The sequence below is a fragment of the Rhinichthys klamathensis genome, unplaced genomic scaffold, assembly GCF_029890125.1.
Source record: "Rhinichthys klamathensis goyatoka isolate OS25496 unplaced genomic scaffold, OSU_Roscu_1.1 h1tg000100l_1, whole genome shotgun sequence".
Classification (NCBI taxonomy): Eukaryota; Metazoa; Chordata; class Actinopteri; order Cypriniformes; family Leuciscidae; genus Rhinichthys; species Rhinichthys klamathensis.
The window spans coordinates 250,716-275,316 of record NW_026606639.1 but is presented as its reverse complement, the minus strand read 5'-3'; the positions used below and the strand labels follow the sequence as shown (position 1 = coordinate 275,316).

Genomic DNA, 24,601 nt, shown 5'->3' with positions numbered 1-24,601 from the left:
GTAACGTAACTACTTTTTCGGGTAAAAAGTAGTGTAACGCGTTACTACTGAAAATTTGGTAACGAAACGTAGTTCCTTTTTCAATTCCGCACAACGTTACTTTTCCCATGGACAGATTTGACAGCAACACTGTCTCCTCAGCTGCGCGCTTGCAATAGTTACAAGCTCCACATGGTACGTGACAGAGGCTGGTAGCAGAGCAATCAATTCTGTGAATTACACTGCGCAAACCAAAAGTAATACTCCCACCGGATGAAGAAGGGTTGGCTCTCCACAGAACATAAAATATTAATTGTATTGAATTTTTCGTGTTCGCATTTATAAGGAAAGAAACAATGTTATGGACGTAACAGTTCTTCGGACTTGACCGCTCTGAAAGCGGCACTAAAAGACTGCTTTAAATCTTTCACAGAGACCTCAAACAGGCATTTAAAACACCAAATATTAAGGATTGGCATATTCAAGCAAAATAATATTCGATGATTGCTCGAAAATCGTACCTCTACCCCCACATGCTTACAGTAAGACGGGGTTCGCTCAAATCCCGCTCCGATATTAAATTTCTCTGTATAGACTGCGTGTTGTAGCCTAGTCATTAAAGAAAACGATTTAGTTTCATATTTATGTTAAAATAAAATCATTTATTTTTTAATTTCATCAATGTTGATTAGGCTATATGAAAAGTGAAAAGCATGAGTAAGAGCATAAGATGCGCAATCGGGAGACAAATGGAGTGGGCAGACATGATTTTGACCACTTCATTAAGTTTGTTTTTGTAGAAAGCCTTTCTTTAAAGTGAATTTCGTTTTGTATTAATTGTATCTTAATTTTAATCAATGTTTCATCAACCAATTGTCTTTAATAAATAAGCAGTAAATATAGCAGGCAATATAATCAGGACTTCTCAGGAGCTCCGTGTCGGCGCGTGGACTGAGCTCGTCTCATAAATGAACCGAAACTTAGCGCAAGCTACTTGCCTCAAAGATCTGAGAAATATATAGAAAGCTTGAAATGTGTACTTTAAAACAAAACTATTCAAAACGAGAGAAAACAGACTCTCTGCTTATGTAATCCATATGAAATGTGCATTTCTCTCTGGCGCGTTCAATACTGTGAAGATCGCGAGTCAGCATCGTCAACTTTATCTTTGCAGCCGACACTGACTGACAAAGAAAACACTTGTTTATTAATAAACAATTGAAATGTCTCCTTGCTATATTTGATATTCGATATTCATAATCATTTCTTTTGCCGATTCTTTGTGACATTTTTCATGAACGCGTCACCACCGCTCAATAGTTAATATTGTGCTTTGGTGTTCAGTTTATACAGGTTTTTCAAATCTTATTTAAATAAATATATATTTTTTCTATCTCAAAATCTCTCTTTTTTTTCTAGTTTCTTTTCTAGTTTTTCAATAAGTAGAGTTCATAGTAGAATTTTATGTAGGCCTACACATTTAGGAACAGATATTGGGTTCTGCCCAAAGTCAAGCAACATAAAAGTAACGTAAAAGTAACGAGTAACATAAAAAGTTACTTTCCAAAGGGGGTAACTAAGTAAAGTAAAGGATTACTTTTTAAAAGTAACTTCCCCAACACTGCTCCTGAGCCCTGTCACCATGAGCACTGATTGATGGGTGATTCTTCAGGACTCGCTCCTGATTGGCTGATGTAGACCTGAGATGGGGTCGACTGTCCTCTGAGACTGGAAAGACCATCGTTTCAACGCAGGGTTGTTGCTGGCTCAGCCTCTTGAGCCGCAGAGTGCATGAATATTCTCTTTGTTACTAATGACGGCTTCCCATCCCAAACACATCATTACGTTTTCTTCTGAATTATGACATTTTTTTAAGAGAGTCTTTGCTGCTTGCTAAAAACTGTTACCATTTTATATTTGCTTTCTTGCAGAGCAAGATCATAGATCATCTATATCTGCATCTAACATCCAAATGATGTGTTTAATTGTATCTACTCTGCCCTTTCATATACTAAACATCCCTTCATTTCTGATGAAGAGAGTGACAGATTTATGTTTGGTGACAAGAGACGATGGTTTAAAGGCGAGCTTTGTGAGAAATCTGACTGAAATGATAGCAGCAAGTAGCGTTCGTCTAATGCAAGGCATAAAGGTGTAGAACAATAGGAACGAAGACTGGTGGATTCCCCTTAAAAGCCTTAACTCAGCGTTTATATAATCATACACTACTGTTCAAAAGTTTATTTATTTATTTTTGAAAGACATTAATACTTTTATTCAGCAAGAATGAATTAAATTAGATTTCTCTTTTGATAAAACTTTGTTTTGAACTTTCTATTCCTTCAAAAATCACAGTTTCTACAAAAAAAATATTAACCAGCATAACTGTTTAAAAATTGATAATAACTAGGCATGCACCGATACCATTTTCTTCAAAACCGATACGATACCAAAACTTCAGAGTATCGGCCGATACCGCTCCGATACCATGTTTTTTTTTTATTTTTTTATATATAATGTTTATACCTGTGTGTGGAAGTGATAATCACTCTTTTATGTGTTTAACACAATCTACAGACTACATTATTATAAAGAAAACATGATTGAGTGTACAATAATTTTATAAAATCTAAACAGTGGGGAACATATAAAAGTGAATGTGTGTACCACTAAATCTGGTAAAATGTTACACACTGCTCTTTGTATTGTTATAAAATACATTAATGAAAAACAAGTTGCATACAAGTAAATATATTTATAAATAAATATATACTATAAAATCAAAATGCACTTCTTTTAAATGTATGGCAAAGCTTTTTAATGAGGCAACAACATATGAAAGATAGGACAAGATAGGCTTTTAATAATCTTTTATTGTGTTTTATATTATAATATGAAAGGCTCCAATACAGAGCAGCACAAAGCGCTTATGTGCAGAATGATGATAAATGACTTTTCAAAAACATTTAAAAAAATCCCAAACGTTTGAAAGGTTGTTTAACTGTCTCATTGTCAGTACAATAATAATAAGTAAAAATAACCTTTGAGAAAAAAGAGAAAGAATAGATAAAGTCAGATAGAAAGTATAACAAAGCTCATTTAATGGTGTTTGAGCAAACATAATAAAAAAAATTTTTTAAAACTTGACAGCTTGACAAATTTTGTCTACTACTTTTCTTTGATCTCTATCATTTTTAAACATATATCTATTTTTGCTCAGTCAGTTAATTTACCCTAAAAATCAAATTTTAGAAAGAAAAAAGCCGAGAAAATTGAGAGAAAAAAGAGAACCGAGGTTTCTCTTGATGGGAGGATAAAGTACAGGAAATGCAGTAAATGTGTGCGTCGAGTGCTTGAGTGCTGGGTAATGATGATGAATACAAGACATCGACTATGGTCCGAGTCCGGCTGATGAGCGGTCTCATTCATCACGTGGCTCACGGTGGAGGGGCGCGGCAGTTTGTTTTGATTAGCCACATAATTAAAGTGGAATGACAGTCAATGAAGAAGCAAATTGAATGATAGTCTTGTGGTGATTTTAGATGACAAGTTGACTGAGTCTCTGGAGCGTTGATGACGCTGAGAGAATGTTCTAGATTCAGGAGACGCTGTGGGGCTCCCGTCTCCTCACCCGTGACACTGATGGTATCACTGTCCAGGTTGATAGGGGGAGCCTGGGATCTTTTTTCTCCCTTGTCTTAATTGACTCATTTCTGCTCTCATGATGCAAGACAGTTTAATTTCCTGATGCTCATTTCTCACTCTCGCATTCCTTCCCTTTTCTCACACCATAATATACATATACATATGCTCTTATGTTTGTATACATACTGTATGTTCTTTTCTGCTCTCTAACTGTGAAAGAATTGCTCTATTGAGTCATCTTACCATTTTTTTAAAATGATTCATTAGTGATTCAGTCAGAATATAAATGATTTTTAAAAATCCTTAAACGTCATGGAAACTTGGTCAAATGGTGTAGGAATTGAATGTGGAATGAATGAAATGCTCGAAATATAAAGTGCTTTAGATGGAACAGAATGAAAGAAGAGCCACTCAGACTTTTATTGGGGGCTTCCCATTATGATCACGCTAATCGTTTGATCGAATCCAGACCAGGAATGTTCAGCTTATCTGTTGAGTTCATCCAGTTCTCACTGCAGGATTGAAGCTGCATGATATGCAATCCTAACATCATAAAGTGTAATGAGTTATTTTATGCAGTGTCTGATAAATGCTGCTGTGGGTTGGAGGGAGTGGATGATGATGATGATGATGATGGGAATGACATTCCGTGTCCTCTGAGGAGAAGGGAGTTCTAGTCCTTCCCTCACGGTAATGATTTTCACGCCGCTCATGGAGATGAGATTTTTGATTTAATGTTTATTTACCATTTCTGGACTTTATGATTGCTGTCTCGCATCATGTTACGTATATTTTGTTTTGACTGTTGTCATACATTTATTTTATGTGTTTTTGCATAGATCCTGAAAGGTTTTCACATGTGACTTTATGGGTGTAAACAATCTGATTTGAAGAATATTGATGCTGGTGTTTTACACTACTGTTGAAAAGTTTGGGGTCTGTACATTTTATTTATATTCTGAAAGAAATATCTTATGCTCAGCAAGTTTGGATTTATTTAATTAATTAATTAATTAATTAATTAAATACAGTAAAACCAGCTAAATTGTGAAATACTTTTACAATACATTTCTATATTAATATATTGTGTATATTAACTCTTTCCCAGCCATTGACAGAATTTTCTGGCTTCCCATGTTTTCACTCTTATACGATAGGGGGCGCTATTACGCATCTTTTGAAAGATTATTGAATCTCCAGATCAAAACACATGCGAAGATGATGCAGAATCAAGCGATATCATATGTAATCATATGCATATATAAAATAACGTGATCATCAACATATATACAAATCAAAAACTGCCTAACATTACCAGATGAAATGTCGACCCAGGATGAGCTATAGGACTGTGAAGCTTTGGGGGTGTTGATGGACTCAATCTACTCCATCTATGTTTTGATCATCATTCTGAATCTGCTCCATATAGTCTTTGAACAAAAAAAAAATTCTGAGCTTTTTGCTCAAAAAGTTAAATATATTGTATTCACTATATATGTTTATGGTACTTTTAATATGTTTGTGTGTCATTTTAAAGCTTGAAAAAAGCCCATGCTCACTATCTATCTACTGTAAAAAACAGCGAGAACATTTTACAAAACATCTCCTTTCATGTTCCCCAGAACAAAGCTATATGGTTTTAGAAAGTCGTATTATTATGACCCTTTTCATTTTTGGGGGAGCTATCCCTTTAATTCTAGTCAAAACAATCAAAGATATTATTTTCTGTATTAAATTGAGAAGATTTACTGTAAGGTTCTCAGTTCTCAGCCTGAAAGTGATTTGCACATCCTTTAATTGCTGGCGATAACTAAACGTTTCAGGCGCATGGCACGTTTTGTTGAGTAACGGCTCGAGTTAATCTTTGGACCAGCCGCATCTTCCTCCATCAATTCAGCATTTAGAGCATCTTAATTGAAATGGCTGCTAATTTATTGAGTGAAAAGAGCCTCTTCTCTCTCATCTGCTTTCCACAGCTGTTTCTTACATGAGCGAGGAACCATGTTTACTGAGTGACAACCTGAATTCGCTTCATATTAGCTTTATACTCCCTGAATATTTAGAATGTTTAATATAACATAATAGTGCTATATGAGCCAAACGAATAGTTTTGCGAAGCCTTATACCACCATTCTAAATCAAAAGACCGATATGTGTAAACGTCCGCCTCTGAAAACTCATGAGTTCAGCCAATTGAATTCACAACAGAGAATATTAACAAGGCACTGCGCAAACCCCCATCAATGTTGTTAAATTCAATCTCTCATTCTCAGAGTGCCACAGGCCAGAGCAGATTTCTGTCTTGCCATCCCTGTGCGTGATCAGAAGTGGCCGCGGCATCGCAGCGTGATCATTTACAGCGCTGCGACTTTTACCGGCTGAAACTGACACACCGAGTGGAGAACCCAGCAAACCCACAGTGCTCTGGAAATGAAACGCAAAACATAAGATTGGAAGTTTAAAAATGAGAGAAGGAGTGAGATGGAGACGTCAGCTGCTGTGGCTGATGTCAGAGAAAGACTGTATTTCAGAAAGAAGCAAGAGTGAACAGGGGTCAGTTGCATAAAGAGCCATTATCTAGAAGTCTAAAAATCTATATGACCCACTAGAAGTTAGTCGGGGGGCATTTAGTCTTACTTTTTTATATCATATATTTAATATATATTTAAATCAGTTACATAAAAACATAGATCGATTGGCCTATATTAGAGGTCTGCACGGGCTTTAAACTGAAGCCCGAACCCGGCCCGTACCCGCGATCATTTAACCCGACCCGACCCGACCCGACAATTACATTTACATATTAAGCCCTAACCCGAGGTCCATTCTGTTTCTCACAGCAAATACGCGTGAGAGCGGTAGCACATGCGCAAAACAGCTTTGTGATATAAATGTAATTTTTAAAAAGTATATATATATATATATATATATACACTCACCGGCCACTTTATTAGGTACACCTGTCCAACTGCTCGTTAACACTTAATTTCTAAGCAGCCAATCACATGGCGGCAACTCAGTGCATTTAGGCATGTAGACATGGTCAAGACAATCTCCTGCAGTTCAAACCGAGCATCAGTATGGGGAAGAAAGGTGATTTGAGTGACTTTGAACGTGGCATGATTGTTGGTGCCAGAAGGGCTGGTCTGAGTATTTCAGAAACTGCTAATCTACTGGGATTTTCACGCACAACCATCTCTAGGGTTTACAGAGAATGGTCCGAAAAAGAAAAAACATCCAGTGAGCGGCAGTTCTGTGGGCGGAAATGCCTTGTTGATGCCAGAGGTCAGAGGAGAATGGCCAGACTGGTTCGAGCTGATAGAAGGGCAACAGTGACTGAAATAACCACTCGTTACAACCGAGGTATGCAGCAAAGCATTTGTGAAGCCACAACACGCACAACCTTGAGGCGGATGGGCTACAACAGCAGAAGACTCCACCGGGTACCACTCATCTCCACTACAAATAGGAAAAAGAGGCTACAATTTGCAAGAGCTCACCAAAATTGAACAGTTGAAGACTGGAAAAATGTTGCCTGGTCTGATGAGTCTCGATTTCTGTTGAGACATTCAGATGTTAGAGTCAAATTTTGGCGTAAACAGAATGAGAACATGGAACCATCATGCCTTGTTACCACTGTGCAGGCTGGTGGTGGTGGTGTAATGGTGTGGGGGATGTTTTCCTGGCACACTTTAGGCCCCTTAGTGCCAATTGGGCATCGTTTAAATGCCACGGCCTACCTGAGCATTGTTTCTGACCATGTCCATCCCTTTATGGCCACCATGTACCCATCCTCTGATGGCTACTTCCACCATGTCACAAAGCTCTAATCATTTCAAATTGGTTTCTTGAACATGACAATGAGTTCACTGTACTAAAATGGCCTCCACAGTCACCAGATCTCAACCCAATAGAGCATCTTTGGGATGTGGTGGAACGGGAGATTCGCATCATGGATGTGCAGCCGACAAATCTGCGGCAACTGTGTGATGCCATCATGTCAATATGGACCAAACTCCCTGAGGAATGCTTCCAGCACCTTGTTGAATCTATGCCACGAAGAATTGAGGCAGTTCTGAAGGCAAAAGGGGGTCCAACCCGTTACTAGCATGGGGTACCTAATAAAGTGGCCGGTGAGTGTATATATCATTATCATTATCATTATATTTGAGAGAGAGAGCCTGACTGTGTGTATACACATATTGCACATCTGCGCACGCCTACTTTCTCTCTCTCGCGTGCCGGTCACCACAACACAGCAAGCAGGCAAAGCACACGGCACGCAAACTATTATAGCCTATTTAGTTTTTCTTAGTTAAACCCGAACCCGACCCGAACCCGAGGCTGTTCATTAAACATTAACCCGAACCCGACCCGAAACCCGCACATTTTTCGGGACCCGTCGGGGTCGGGTCGGGTAGCAGACCTCTAGCCTATATATACAGTGGGGAGAACAAGTATTTGATACACTGCCGATTTTGTGGGTTAGCATCTAGAAGTCTGTATTTTTTATCATAGGTACTCTTCAACTGTGATTGACGGAATCTAAAACAAAAATCCAGAAAATCACATTGTATGATTTTTAAGTAATTAATTTGCATTTTATTGCATGACATAAGTATTTGATCACCTACCAACCAGTAAGAATTCCGTCTCTCACATACCTGTTAGTTTCTCTTTATGAAGCCCTCCTGTTCTCCACTCATTACCTGTATTAACTGCACCTGTTTGAACCCGTTACCTGTATAAAAGACACCTGTCCACACACTCAATCAAACAGACTCCAACATCTCCACAATGGCCAAGACCAGAGAGCTGTGTAAGGACATCAGATAAAATTGTAGACCTGCACAAGGCTGGGATGGGCTACAGGACAATAGGCAAGCAGCTTGGTGAGAAGGCAACAACAGTTGGCGCAATCATTAGAAAATGGAAGAAGTTCAAGATGACGGTCAATCTCCCTCGGTCTGGGGCTCCAACCAAGATCTCACCTCGTGGGGCATCAATGATCATGAGGAAGGTGAGGGATCAGCCCAGAACTACACGGCAGGACCTGGTCAATGACCTGAAGAGAGCTGGGACCACAGTCTCAAAGAAAACCATTAGTAACACACTACGCCGTCAAGGATTAAAATCCTGCAGCGCACGCAAGGTCCCCCTGCTCAAGCCAGCGCATGTCCAGGCCCGTCTGAAGTTTGCCAATGACCATCTGGATGATCCACAGGAGGAATGGGAGAAGGTCATGTGGTCTGATGAGACAAAAATAGAGCTTTTTGGTCTAAACTCCACTGGCCGTGTTTGGAGGAAGAAGGATGAGTACAACCCCAAGAACACCATCCCAACCGTGAAGCATGGAGGTGGAAACATCATTCTTTGGGGATGCTTTTCTGCAAAGGGGACAGGACGACTGCACCGTATTGAGGGGAGGATGGATGGGGCCATGTATCGCGAGATCTTGACCAACAACCTCCTTCCCTCAGTAAGAGCATTGAAGATGGGTCGTGGCTGGGTCTTCCAGCATGACAATGACCCGAAACACACAGCCAGGGCAACTAAGGAGTGGCTCCGTAAGAAGCATCTCAAGGTCCTGGAGTGGCCTAGCCAGTCTTCAGACCTGAACCCAATAGAAAATCTTTGGAGGGAACTGAAAGTCCGTGTTGCCCAGCGACAGCCCCGAAACCTGAAGGATCTGGAGAAGGTCTGTATGGAGGAGGGGCCAAAATCCCTGCGGCAGTGTGTGCAAACCTGGTCAAGAACTACAGGAAACGTATGATCTCTGTAACTGCAAACAAAGGTTTCTGTACCAAATATTAAGGTCTGCTATTCTGATGTATCAAATACTTATGTCGTGCAATAAAATGCTAATTAATTACTTAAAAATCATACAATGTGATTTTCTGGATTTTTGTTTTAGATTCCGTCAATCACAGTTGACGAGTACCTATGATAAAAATGACAGACTTCTACATGCTTTGTAAGTGGGAAAACCCCTGCAAAATCGGCAGTGTATCAAATACTTGTTCTCCCCACTGTATATATATATATATATATATATATATATATATATATATATATATATATATATATATATATATATATATAATGAATGTGTATGTGTGTCTAACTGGTTTATGCAACAGATGGAGACAGAAATTCACTCCACTGAAAAATCACATTGTGTACTTCTTTTTTGTATGGTCAATTTCTACAGCCTAGCATCTCCAAACGAAATAGCAAAAATGATGATTCTTTTCTAACATACGGAAGCCCAGTGATGCTATAAAATTGGGGTGAATAGAAAACAAGTCAAGAAAAACAATACACTTGCATGGAAGTTTCTGAATGTTTGGAATGCAGCTGAGTGGTTTATGGTTTATTCACAATATATTTATGATTATTTTCTGGTGATATACAATAAAACCGCTAGTAGAAATAATCTTTTAGAGCTACTAAGTGAATAAATCATTTTTAGTGAATTGATTGAAATCTCTTATGAATCTGTTTGTGCCAAGCCAACACTTAAATTAAAAATGTAATATGCATAACATTTTCTATATTGAGATGCTTTAGTAAAAATGTAGGCAGACATGTCTGTTTATTATTTATTGTTATATTGGTGGATATGCAAACAATGGAAGAGTGGAGACGTGTCTTTTGACATGCTTTAACTAGATTTGAACTGTATTTTAGTTCCTACATGATTTTTTTTTTTATTACTTGACAAAAAAGGTTGTTTGGTTCCTTTCATTTTAGAGCAAATGCATAACTATCAATAGAATATCCTCAAAAGTCTGAGAAGTATTGAGATTTGGACAGTTTGCCTATTCCATATGACTTTCATAAGGCAATCAATATGGTTGTTAAAATGCCTGTCTGCTGCCTTCATCTCATAACTATCAATCTACAAATTTTATGAATTGAAATTTACCCAATGACTATACTTTTTGTAGAATGTTTTACAGTTTGATGAGGCATCTGAGCCGTGTCCAGAGCCGTCACAGCTCATGCTCAGCTTGTTGCTGATGAGCAGGATAATGGAATAAGCATGTAAGCGTGGACGCATGTTTTATTCAAGGTTCAGGCCAGCTATTTCTAAAATTTGCAATGCTTTTCAGCACTATTCATTTCAGGTATGTACCACTCCACTGAAATCAAAGGATGGGAAACCTTTCATTTTTGGGGTGGAGGCTTGGTTTTATGTTTAAAAATCATAAAACTTGCTTTTATTCATTCTTTTATTCTCGTTGAATTAATTTTAGGCAAATGATTCTTAAGTTGGACATTTACCTTGCCAAGCTCTCTCTGTCCCTCTCTTTCATTACTTAAAATTGATGATCATTTTCTTTGATTAAAGGGTTTGGTGAAACAATGGAGGTTGTGTGTGAGGAATGCTGATCTTTCTCAGATGGGATCATGTTTCTCTAGGTGGATTCTTTCTTGATTTGCTCAGGCAGTTAACTTAATCTTCTCTTTTGTTCTCCTGATTACGGCCACAGTCCACCATTAACGCAGGCAACTCATTTTATCAAGGTATTATTAGCCATGTTCATAATCGATCACTGCACAATTGGCGTCGTTCATCCTAACTGGAATGTTGACGTCACTTGCATTATTAAACTCTTGTTTGTTGAGGCTACAGGGGGTTGGAAAGATGAAAAAATAAAACCATTAGCAGGGTGACAGTTTCACGCTCCCTGGCATTTATACGGCAGCTTCCTGTTAAAACAGGATCCGCTTCACTCGGTGTCAGACTCCACCACATTAAACCCATTAAAGGCTATGAAAATTAAAAGGCAACTTCACAATTCATTTCATTTGTTAATTAAACAATTATCACTTTTCTACATTTAGACCGGTCTATTGAATAATGTTCTATCAAAGAGTTATCAAAGTCATGTCCCCCAGGATCCACTACACTTAAAGAAGGATGATTATATTCTCACAGAACTCGTTCACAAAATGCAGTATATATTGCTATAGTAAAGTCTCTTAATCCAGCTTAAAGGAGAACTCTGGCGCAAAATGAACCTTTGGTCTAATAAAACATTGGTACCTAGTCAACCGTTCTCTGAGATTTGTTTTCATGATAATCGAATGTAAAGAGTTTTATCTCTAAAAACTGTTTAGCGTATAACGCTAGTAATGGGGGCATTTAATAAGTAAAAAGAAATCGCTAGTTAATACCACTAACAAGGATTAAAATAGCCCCACACGAACACAGTAACATAATGAGGGTCCCTACATGCAAAACGAAGCATTGAGAACTTTGTAAGTGTACAGACCGTTTAATAAGAAGATAAAGATAAAGACAGTCCACTTCGTGTATACAGACAGGAGCCATCTTTGGAAAACAGTCTCGACTAGTCAAACCACGAACGCCATTCATACAGTTCAGAAGTTCACTGAACTCCATACAGTTCAGCTCACTTAGCACGTCGTTCGTGGTTTGATTAGTCGAGTCTGTTTTCCAAAGATGGCTCCTGTCTGTATACACGAAGTGGACTGTCTTTATAAAATATCTTCTTATTAAACGGTCTGTACACTTACAAAGTTCTCAATGCTTCGTTTTGCATTTAGGGACCCTCATTATGTTACTGTGTTCGTGTGGGGCTATTTTGAGCCTTGTTAGTGGTATTAACTAGCGATTTCTTTTTACTTATTAAATGCCCCCATTACTAGCGTTATACGCTAAACAGCTTTTAGAGATAAAATTCTTTACATTCGATTATCATGAAAACAAATCTCAGAGAACGGTTGACTAGGTACCAATGTTTTATTAGACCAAAGGTTCATTTTGCACCGGAGTTCTCCTTTAAGTAAGTTATTTATTAGATCACTGATGTTAGTGTTCAGTTCTACTTTTAGTCTCAGGGCTGTTGGAGGAGCAGTCAGTGTTTAGTAATGGTAAATATTTGATGTGATGTGCTGGGGGTGTTTCTGTGTAGGCAGTGTCTCCCTGTGGACAGTCTGATCAGTGCCACTCCAACAGCTGCTGCATGACCGACTGTGTGTATCAGAGAATATTATAGACACTTGAGAGTGTTTTCTCCAGAAAATGTATTTGTTTTTATATATATTTTAAAAGCATTTTTTTTTACCTTTTTTAATGTTACTGAAAGTATACTTGTTCATTGTTTGTTCATGTTCACAGCGCATTAATGTTAACAAATACAACTTTTGATTTGATGTTGATGTTGAAATTAACATTGACTAAGATTAATAAATGCTGTAGAAGTAGTTCATGTTAACGAATGTTAACAAATGAAACTTTACTGTACAGTGTTACCGTTAATACTTTGGCATGTCCAGACAGCTCATTACCACTGGTCTGCAGTCAACATAATAAATGTGTAACATTTTTCTTTTTCTTTATACAAGCGCATCGTCCTCTGTCTTTCAAATGGTATGGTTGGCTTAAAAGCATTGCGTCGTTGTGTTCCCTCATTAGCCTCGTGGTCCGTTGGGAGTGCTTTTTCCTGAACAGCTTGTTGTAGCAGGGTCCTCTTCCTGTACTAATCTCAAATGCAGACGGCCCTCATCTTTGCCTGTTTATTTATGATAATGCCCCTCTGTCTCAACAGGACTGCAAAGTTTTTTCTTCATCTATGCAGATTAGTGTTTTGGCAGTCGCGTCCCGCAATTACTCAACGTTAACATCAACGTGTTTCACCCTGCTAATTAACAGGTGGCTTGGGAAAACATTTGGATCTGGGCTTTTAGGGTAAGCATGTCGATCTGATTTTTGAAATGCGTGTTCCACCTCACTTTTGTCCACTACAGTAACTCTACAGGTCAGCGGTGCAGCGTTTCAAAACTTAAAAAAAGAAAAGAAAATAATACATGCATTCAGCTAGGATGCATGAAATTCATCAAAAGTGAGAGTTAAGTCATTTATAATTTTACAAAATATATCTATTTTTTAATTAAAGGTTGTTCTATTGAACTTTCTATAACTTTCTTTTATCAAAGAATCCTGAAATCCAAAAATCACGGTTTCAACCAAAATAATATAAAGCAGCACACATTCAACATTGATAATAATGTGACATGTTTCAAGCACCAAATCAGCATATTAGAATGATTTCTGAAGGATCATGTGACACTGAAGACTGGAGTAATGATGCTGAAAATGTAGTTTCACCATCAAAGGAATACATCTTTTAAAATTGATTAAAATAGAAAACTGTTATTTTATATTAAATTGTAATAATATTTTACAATATTACAGTTTTTACTGTTTTGCTGATCCCACAACATAACATAAAAAATTCTCACCAACCTCATATTTTCGAATGGTCTATGTATTATTCATCATTACTACCGTAATTATCTTTAAGATTGCAATTAAGGTGTTTGTCTAAAACGGTGTGACACAATGACTTTCCATGTGTAACACAAGCCAGATGGCACAATCACGCATCCTGACTCTCACTGCAATTGATACATTTCTGTTTCTAGACCTGCTAAACCGAGAGACACACCCAGAGACAATATGGAATTGAATTCACTGTCCCCTCAAGAATGAATGTCATGTAGTACCGTATTCTTGGCAAGTATCACTGGGACTACAGTGATATGGCTGGAAGGCAAACTGTCTGGCTTATGTGAAGTGTTGGGGGACCTCAGTGAAGAGTTATGATGTGAATATGCACAGACAGTCTGTGAGAGAAGTTGCTCTTCTATTAGTGGCCTTGATCTTCGCTCCTCTCTCTCTTTCTCTCTCTCTCTCGCTCACTGATTCACTTCTCGCTCTGGATAGTATTGATTTTGATATTCAAAGGAGATATGGGAAATAAGTTAACGAGAGAGACAGGCACAGGCGATGTTGTTAGTGGCTAAATAGAGTGAACTTGACATTGCGGAACACAAGGCACAAAACATTAATATCGGAGATTTTAATGTAACCTGGCACCAGCCAGTCAGTATAACAAACAACTATGAGATTAAATATATCAGCTAAACAGCAGTAACATAAAACTGACTGAAACCAAATATAGTAGGTTAATGAATAATAGTTATAATGCATAGACTTATGCATTTAGACTTCACATTTAAGCTCATTATTTTCAGCATCTTAGATTTTTCCGGGCAACAAGTGCCCTCTCAAATAGAAGGGGGCTGTAACGGTTTAAGTGACTATTTTGCCAGAGAGCTTTTTTGTTGTTGTGATGTTTAGGGACAGAAAAGTGAATGTTGACCACCACTGTCTCTGGTATCTGTTCACTGTATGGGAAAGAGAAGCTTGGACATTCCACTAAACATCTTATTTTGTGTTACTCTCTGTTCAAGCATAGTATATTTTGTCACGTGATTATACTCATAAGAGATTAGTACTTGTATTTACACCTAATGCTTGTAGTCACAGTATCATATTGTTATATCTGATAAGGATCTAAACAGCCTCTGTTCTGTACTGATTCTATTTAGTAAATTTTGCACGATGCTAAATAGTCATAAACATAATAGATTTTCTTTTGAGTGTTCCAGCTCCTTTGAAAATCCCCCACACCTTTGTTCTTGCTCCTAATCCAGGTCCATGAATTATCATTAAGAAAACCCTAATCCCTTTTGAAAGAAGCATAAATTAATGTACTAACAACTGTGTCCATATTAAAGTAATTGCCATTTACTTAACAAATTGTCCATGCACCAATAAGGATAAAAAAAGGATGATTTCTTACGAGAGCCTCAATCAGCAAGGGAACCATGACAGAACTCTGTCACCATGACAACAAGGGTTTGATCAGGTTCGGCCTGAGTGGGTGTGTTCGTTTTCGTTTTGTAATCTTTGATAACAAACATGCAAGCGGCAGCTAAGTGTGTGACGGTGGAGAGAGAGACTCTCTTTCCAGTGTTGCCCCTGTGGACAGGGCAGAAGCAGGGCTTGCCTTAACCGCTTGAGCCCCACAGGACTCTGTCCTCCCTCCTGTTAGTTTTATTCACTCACAGCTGTGTGAAACCAGCCTGCCTGATAGAGGTAGGTAGAGGAGTTGAACCTCATGGCTGATTACACTGAATTCTATTACCACTCATCCATGAAGCAAATTATAAGGACAACCCACCGGTCCTGCGCGCACCACTGACATCTCTTGCCTACCGGCTTGATTTAAACTAATATATAGAACATATTACTCTAAAGAAGCTTTTTCCACCTTTTGTGCAATGGAAAGTTTACCTGGATTTTAAAGTGTATATATTTGTATATCAATACACATATAATCAAACATTACATATATTAAATAAATAAATGTAGATATTTTTATATATGTATTTATACTTGTATATTTATGTAATAATATCTTATGTAAATATTACATTATATATGTAGTTTCCTAACCAGCATTAACCACTCAAAGAAGTAGATTAATGAATGTCACGTGTCAGATGTGTATTTTTCATGTTATGATGATTGACTGGCAATCAATAATAACTCGTCTCGTCAGTGTTGAGCCGGCTGTCTATTTTAAGTGTGAAAGATGGGACTAGCTGTCACATCTGCTCATGCATGGCGTTATTTCATGTTTCAGACTATTCTACACACCCATCTTCCCTTCTACGTTGAATCAATACACTTATTTCTGTCTATACGACTGCCACGCTGCTTGTGTGCACGTGTCTCTTCACGCAATGTTACTGTTCGAGTCATTTTGCAACTCTGATTTTTTAAATACCCTTAATTCTCTGGGGGGTTGTTCTTTTTTTGAAGGTGCTAATTGCAGTCTGGCTTCAGCTTATACAAACAACCACATTTGTGTTGTGGTAAGTGATTTGTTTTGAAAAAATAAATAAAAAATGCAGGACCTGTAACAGATCCATGGAATTCTGGGACTCAAAGAGCAGTAAAATGGTCTAACATGCCTTTTACAATCAGAATTTAGGCCTATTAAGAACATGGTTATTGGCATTATTAAAAGCTGCTTTTGCTAGTTCATTGGTTTCTGCTTCACAAATCACAATCAGGATGTTAAGTGCAAAGGAAATGCCGTGTCTGTTTTAGAGGACACTGAGCACTGAGTAGTTGGCGGTGTGCTCGTACAACACATGGCAACATTTAACCTCTCCCTAGATTCAGGTCAACCATTCCTTGGTTTAACATGGAAAGCCTTACATGAGCTGTCATACCTAATCCATTCTGCTGAAGAAATCTGCCATTAAAGCCAGGCTATTTAGGAAAAACAAAAGCTTCTCATCTTCCTTTAAGGGATCAACTATCTGATGTCATGGCCCAAATATGTGCATTCCTAGATAACTGAGATCTGAAGTAATAAATGTAACAGCCAAAACAACTCCTTACTTTATTTTATTATTTTATTTATTTTTATTTTATTTTATTTTTTTATTACATTTTATTTTATACGTTTAGCAGTTGCTATAAAAGATCAAAGATTTTTCAGTCATGGGGGCTGCCATGTTGAGATCACATGACCATTTTGTACTACTCATTTGAGTGATTTAACCATTATTGGACTCTAGTTCATTTCTACAATGGCATTGGTAACTGAAAACTTGCTTTTGTGTCATGCTACAATACATACACTCTCCTTTCTTAGTTATTAATCGGATTAGCTCTTGTTAACCACATGCAGTGCTACAGTTGTCTTAGCTTCACAGTCAGGTTTTACATATCAAATTCTGCATGTGGCTTGGATTGGGCGTCCTCTTTGAGAGTTAATAGAAAAAATAAATGCTGAAAAATGAAATGGTTTCGTGCTGTGAGAAAAGCCTTTTGTTGACTCAGAAATGTCTTGGTGTAGATGTAAACACATTAAAAAGGTTTTTTCCGCTGTAGAATTATTCTTTGTGGTGCCTGAAATGGTTGAACAGAGTCATATATATATATATATATATATATATATATATATATACATACACAGTCAAATATTATCAAACTGTGTGTGTGTGTGTGTGTGTGTGTGTGTGTGCGCGCACGCTCCACTAATACGGCAGCAATCCAGTCAGCAAGTTAGCGGTCTCTGTTAACCCATTACGTGTTGTGACGTCTGAATTCACCTCACAACTTGCATCGAAAGTCATTACGTGCTTTGTTGATTCTTAAGTGCAAAGATAATTGCACCAAGTACGATGAAAGTACTTTGATTATTGTCTGGCGGTTCCTCTGAATTCTAATAGATCTAATTTCGCCTTTCCAATCCATCATCTGAGCCTCATTTCTCTCCCAAATTAACTAAGCTTTAAATGCACAACGATGAATGAGCAGGTGCCCCCTTAAAAGTAATGATAGTGTAAAATGTAATAAGTTGTGTTAACGTGCCAAAGAAGCGTTAGCTCCGAAAACCCTTTGTGTTTTTCAGTGTATTTGTTGTTTCTCATTGCTACATCACTGTCACCTGCCACAAGATCTTGCCTGTCTCCTGAGCGTTTATCTGGATGCTCTCAAGCACAAGGTTGCAGGCAGAGTTTGGATTGAGGTTTCAGTGGAAGTGCCTGCCTGCCCTGTCATTGTTTAATCTGCTGTTGCGATATCTTAATTAGTCTTGACTCTCATTCTCTCAGATGTGCGCTCTAGTTCATCGGGGACCCGGGCCCCAGAGTTGGCACAGTCCCTAACCACAACTGTCATCAAAAAAGACATGGAGGTCATCAAAACAAGCACTGAGCTTAATTATTTACAATGCCCACCTTAGAGCAATCGAAAAGGTGTTCAGAATATCTTAAGGTATGTTGTATGATAAAGGAATATATTAATTAAATATGAATTAAATATAATTTTCATTATTCCTGTGATGACAAAGCTGAACATTATAATATAACTTTCAACACACTCAAGTGTATTTTTAACATGATAGTTTCGACCAAGTAAAACAGCGCTACGTTACCCCAATTTTAATTCGTCAAATCAAGTGACCTGTAATAGTAGTAGTTCAGCATTTTTTGGCTGTTTTATTAGAATGAAATAAAATAATGTGAATTTAAGTGATCAAACGTAACTGTAACAAAGTTCAAGTTTAGGGAAGGAAGGAGGCGGACATTAAATGTAACTTTAATTGTAAAATAAACAAGCAACAAAACGAAAGGAGCCGCAGCGGCCAACTGTGGCATATAATAATAATAATAAACTAAAAATGTCCCACAGCTTTCGGCCTCGCCCTGCTTCATACCAGTGTAATGTTAATAAAACTTTAAAACATTAGCACACCCATGAACATGATTTCTGCATGAGTCCCTTCAAATCTCTTTCCGTCAGCTGTGGAGGTGAAGACAATAACTCCCATGATTCCACTCTCTTTCATGGTGTTATCAAGATACGCCTTTGTTATTGTTTTGAAAAAGTGACCTATAGTGGTGAAACTTACATACTGTGCCTTTAAGTCATATACATCTTTATGTGAAATTAAAGTTGTCAATATTTTTTTAAAACAGATCCCAAATCAAATATTACACAAATATGCTTGACTTCATGATGTTTGGTTACCAGAAACAATAAAGAAACAATATTTGACATCAAAATGAGCCATAGTGAATAACGACGATTTCCATCAATTTCATCATGCAGAGCTATTGTATGGCTTCAGAAGACTTATAATATGCAGGTAGATCACACATAAATAAATCAATAATAATAATAAAAAGCTTGAAAGCACATGGCCAATATGAACTGTTGTTGTTACTTGTTATACTTAAGACTTACAAGACTTGTATGTGTGTGTTTTATGCAGAAAAAATGACCATGTTTTGAAAAGTAATTAATGACAGAATGTTCATTTTCAGGAGAATGATTCATGTAATCTCCCTTTGTTGACTGTGTTTTCAGCACAGACAATAATATTTGTGTGAGAAAGTCTAGAAATAGCAATCATAGACTGTGCGAGTTCTGCCAAAGCAGCTCGCACATCTAAATAAGGTATCTCGTCTCTTTGATGTGTGCACGTCCCTTTGGTGGTGCATCTTTTGCTACAAAGGGGCTGTAAGAACAGAAGCCGTGCTAGTCTCCCCCAAGCCGGCTGTTTGAAGGTGACGTTTGATGTACCTCACCGACGCCAGCTGCCATACCTGTCGCACGCTGTGGCGGTAAAGCAGGAGACTTGGGAATGGGGCTGCGCCGAAAGAAAGATCCGTCCTCCCCCCGTAGAGCTTTAAAAAACGCAGCCCATCAAAGCGACGGACAGGAGGCCCTCCTGCCAAAGTTCTCACCCATGTTTTCACCCACCTCACTTTCTTTTTTTCTTCCCAAACCTCTCAGTTTGCTTTGGTTTTCATTTAGGTTAAATTCACACATTAAAGGAGCAAATACTCAAATGTTAAATCGATCTCAGACGATGTTTTCAGAGAGCCCGGATGGCTCGCATTATCATTGTGAGTATTAACAAAACATGTGGTTCAGGTTTCGGCTGAACTGTGCTGTTAACATATATGTTAAAAGCAGATATAATGCCTCGAGATAAACCGAGCGCAGTGTTAGGATGTTGAAACCATATATCTTTTCTGGTCTCCATCCTCCCCGCAGAGTTTACAGCAAGAAAAGGAGAGGAAGTCGGCCCTCCGAGCGTAGCACCGGGAGACCCTGCTTTCCATTATTAATGGCTGTTGACGGTAGCCCATGGGCGGTGGCTTGTGTCCGTTGGAATAAGATAAGTCCCCGCTGCCCGCACTTCTGTCCTCATGGCGGCCGCCGCATATAAAACAGTCTCTCGGCTCGCTTGATTAGAACGAGGCATTGAAAAGAAGAAATGCTTGAGAGGTCAGTCGAGTAAAGTGAGCAAAAAGGCATCCATATTCAGAACCCTTGCCGAACGCTCTCCCTTGGCCCATTCTCTTATGTAAGTGCCCTTGACAGACTCATTGTGAAGTGATTGTATGCATTATTCCCGTTGATTGAGTTGAGGTGCGGGGCAGACACATCTTCCTGAGGGTGATTGCTCACCACACCTAGTGAGCCTTTCCTTTTTTCAGTGTTCTTATCTGCTCTTGCCGTATAAAGAACCCTTGACGGCTGAACGAAGAGACATTTTTTCCCTCCTTTCCATATTCTTACTTCTTTCAGCATTGACAAGTTTGAGATGACAGTGAGTTTTTCTCTTGCTCTGTATGTCTGTTTTTTTTTCTGTTCACTTATTTATTTATTTATTTATTTATTACCAGCTATTTGGTGGTTGAAATCTATGCAAATTAAATTCCACACTGCTAAATAATAACAGAGCTGAGAAAAAGGAGGTATGCCCCCTTTACACAAAAGATGTTATAAGCGAAGCTGTGTTCATTTGCATGATTGTTTGAATTCTTTAGTTCAGATTCAAACAACGCCATCTATTTTACGCTACACTAATGCTCGGAGAGGGGGCCTGAACAATAGTTGCATGCACCTTGGTATTATTCAGTATTAATATGCATGGTTCCATGTTACAAGTTGCATTATCTGTGTGCATCGATTTGTGGCCGGCACATGAATAAAATAATAAGTATGTAGACTACAGATGGCCAAGACGACAATAACAATCGTTATGGTTAAATGGACGTCAATAATCAATAGATAAGATTGCAAACGTTCAACACTTTTTGTTATTTTACGTATCACCCCAAAAAATTATTGCCTCATTTAAATTGAACTTTTTCAATTGATTAATTTCAATTATATTATTTTCATTCAATATTTTGTGGTCAGTAACACTTTTTATGTTTTTGAATAAAGTCTCTTATTCAACAATTTTTATTATTATCAATGTTGAAAACAGTTGCTTAATACTATATATATATTATTAAGCAGCTGTTTTCAAAACCATTCTTTTGCAGAGTACTGTGTGTGTGCGTGCGTGTGTGTGTGTATATACAGTATACAGTATAACAGCACCTCTGTCCTCATGGTGGCCGTATTATATGTATATAATACTTTTCACTATGAGTCAATAATTCAGTTATTAATTTATTTCCGCCTCCTATCCTGAACTTAAACCCTGTTACAAATAGAAACATCAATAGAGTTTTAGACTGAAAATGTGTGTGGTGTATTTATAAGTAAACTAAGCACCAGATCACTGCAATTCATGTAAACATGGTAATTGTTATTGGACAGAGATTCTGCAATTGCTGTTGAACATGTACCTTCAGAGGGTTCATTCAGCGGTCAGCACTCGAAACGCAACAATAGAGAGAAACACTTCCAACAAACAGAAGCGGAAAAAAAAAACAATCACAGGTATCGTTCAGTCAGAATAATGGCTCTTTTACCCCATCCTCACTGGTGAATGCTGGTCAGTCTAACTGGCTAAATATCTTTATGAGGTGAATTATACGACCACCTCAGTGCCTCAAGTGGGAAATTACAGTAGATAAGTCAAATGGAAATGGTTGAGAAATAAAGGCAGCCAGGGAAGCTCATCAGCTACGGGTTATGATTGCCAGTTTATCTCCAGGGCATATGGACTTCCTTACTAAAGCACAGTCTATGACCTGCCAGTAACCCTGAACACACACATGAACACACTTTTCTGTGAATTCAAAGGTTGATCTGTCCACGTTTTTGCTCATTTGTATGGTTATATAATATGCAAATATTTCACAAAGGTTTGAACAATAATCTCGCTTTTCTAACCATGGTTAGATACTTGTCTGAAAGGGTCTAATTTGTCCCATTCTCCTTCAATTGCAATTGTATTCACACATATCTTCTCAAAGTTATGAGAACCAGTGAATCCTCATCTCAACTGAGAGAGCTGAGATGGTTAAGAGTGAAAATCTACATGGAGATGAAGGGAAAAATCACTTGTCAATCATTGTTGTTGTTGTTTTTAATGTCTCCTCCAAACATACATATTCTCCTGGGTGTTGTTTGTTTGCCAGGTGAATGCAAAGAATAAAAATAGACCATCTTAAAAGCATCATCTTAGTGTACATTTGCATTTTTTCATTCTGGAGCTAGCCAAGCAAGAATAATGATAATCTTTTGTCAACATGCCCTTATTCATGCATAAGTAAATTTAATGATTGTTTTCATCTCGGCATTGTCTAATCTCATAGTCAAGACGATATTTTTTTAGGCCATTTTTACCTTTGTGTCAGTCGTGTCTTGTTTTACACACCAGTAGATGAATGCTAATGCCTAATCAATACTTAATGCTTGGGGTTTTCCCAAGCAGATTTCCCAAACAAATATCATGCACAGTTTGTACAGCCATAGCTTTAGTTTCATGAATTTATAAATGGTCTGTGCTGGGCTGCCCCTCCATCCTCTAATTGAAGGGTTGTTGCTCAAGTGGTCCAGAGCTTTATGTATTATGCATAGAAAATAACTGGGTGCAGGCTACATTATGGTCCCATCATGCTAGCAGGGTTCTGCTGGTATGGGGAGAGATGATATTTCATATAGTTACAGCCTCATTAAGGGGCCACACTTATGTCCAGAACACACACACACACACACACACACATACCCAGGACAGCATGCTGTTTAAGCAACACTGCTGATGTAGCCCTGACCCTAGAGATCACCACACCGAGTATTGTCTTGTCTCATTGTCATTATGTGATATACTGTAAGTGCTGTAAGCCTCAAAACAACATGTGGTACGCTGTTCTGACTGAAGTGAAATAAATATGCCTGGATTTTGTCTCAGGAGAGTTTCCCAACGACCCAGCATTTCTCTGTAGGTAATCAACACACAAATATTGCATTGCTATGGTTGTCAAATTAAAGGCGCATACCTTATTAATCTTTAATACGCCATCAAGTGAGGTTTGCGAATTTTGTGCTTTAAGGTGACCGAATGAATAGTGTGTGTGATGGTTGTTTTCTAATTCACAGCAGCATTATTTGTGTCCCCCTTAACACTGTCTGCATGTCTTCCTTAGAATTGTCCCATTTTAAGAGAGAGAGAAACTATTGAAATGTGTCTGTCTGTGTAAACCCTGAAAGGCAGCTTGTCATTGGTGAACTGAAATGAAAACTGGTGAGAACACATCAATAATTGACTGAGCTTTTATTCAGAAATAACAGGATTATGTAATGAGAAAAAGCTCTCAGGCTCCCCCTCACACTCCCAGCTCTCATTTGCCAAACCACTAAAGATAGAAATCTTTGACTGAATAATGCAAACACGCTCCTCGTTCTCGATCCTTTCTGTACACTACTCTTCACACTATCTGTCTGTCCGTTCGTCCGTCTTTTGTACTATCTGGCTGCCTGGCTAAATTTAAGATTTTAATTTATTAAAAGTTTCTTAGATTTAGATGTATTTAAAGCTACTTTTAGGGCGCACTTCTCTGTTTCTGTTTTCTCTAATTTGTCATTAGCCAGTACATTTATATTTAGATCAGATTAGAATTAGCAGGAAATTTCAGCTCATTTATCCTTGCGCATTAACATAATGTCTGTAAGCTAAAAAAAGAAGGCCTGCAAGTGTTCTACCTACTCTACATGCTCAGACAACATATATATATATATATATATATATATATATATATGTATATATATATATATATATATATATATATATATATATATATATATATATATATATATATATATATGTAATTTCAACCACTGATGCCGATAGAGAGCCCATAATTCTGTAGTGTTCTGTTCTAGTGTTTATTGTATTTTACGGTTACTGTCACCCTTTTGTAATTTCCCGTTTATATAATTAAAAATTGTACATTAGCCATCTAGTACTGTTGTGAGAGCTAGGTTAACAATGTGTGCCAGATTAAATTGTCTATTCACACTGGAAGCTAAAGTGATGTTTAACATGACACAATAGCTGGCAATCAGAACATATTTGATGTTGAATATACAGTTATGGCCAGCATGGTTTGGACCAATGAGATTTCTGGATTGCCAGGGCTACTCAGCATGATGCAGCACGAATTGATGCCAAGCAACTGACAAAACATCCTATCGCTTGGGGTTGCTCCTTAACAAAAGTTGAAATTTACCAGTTTTTCACATGGTTATATCTCAAATGCATGTTAATAGAATAAAAGAAAAGAAAAATAATCTCTGAATGATGTAGAGCACTCTATAAAA

General features: G+C 37.8%; 1 protein-coding gene across 1 annotated transcript in view; it reads left to right on the top strand.

Moving 5' to 3' along the window:
* macrod2 (mono-ADP ribosylhydrolase 2) overlaps positions 1-24,601 on the top strand; it is a 614,652-nt gene that overhangs the window by 391,817 nt on the left and 198,234 nt on the right. The gene's annotated exons all lie outside the window — the stretch shown is intronic.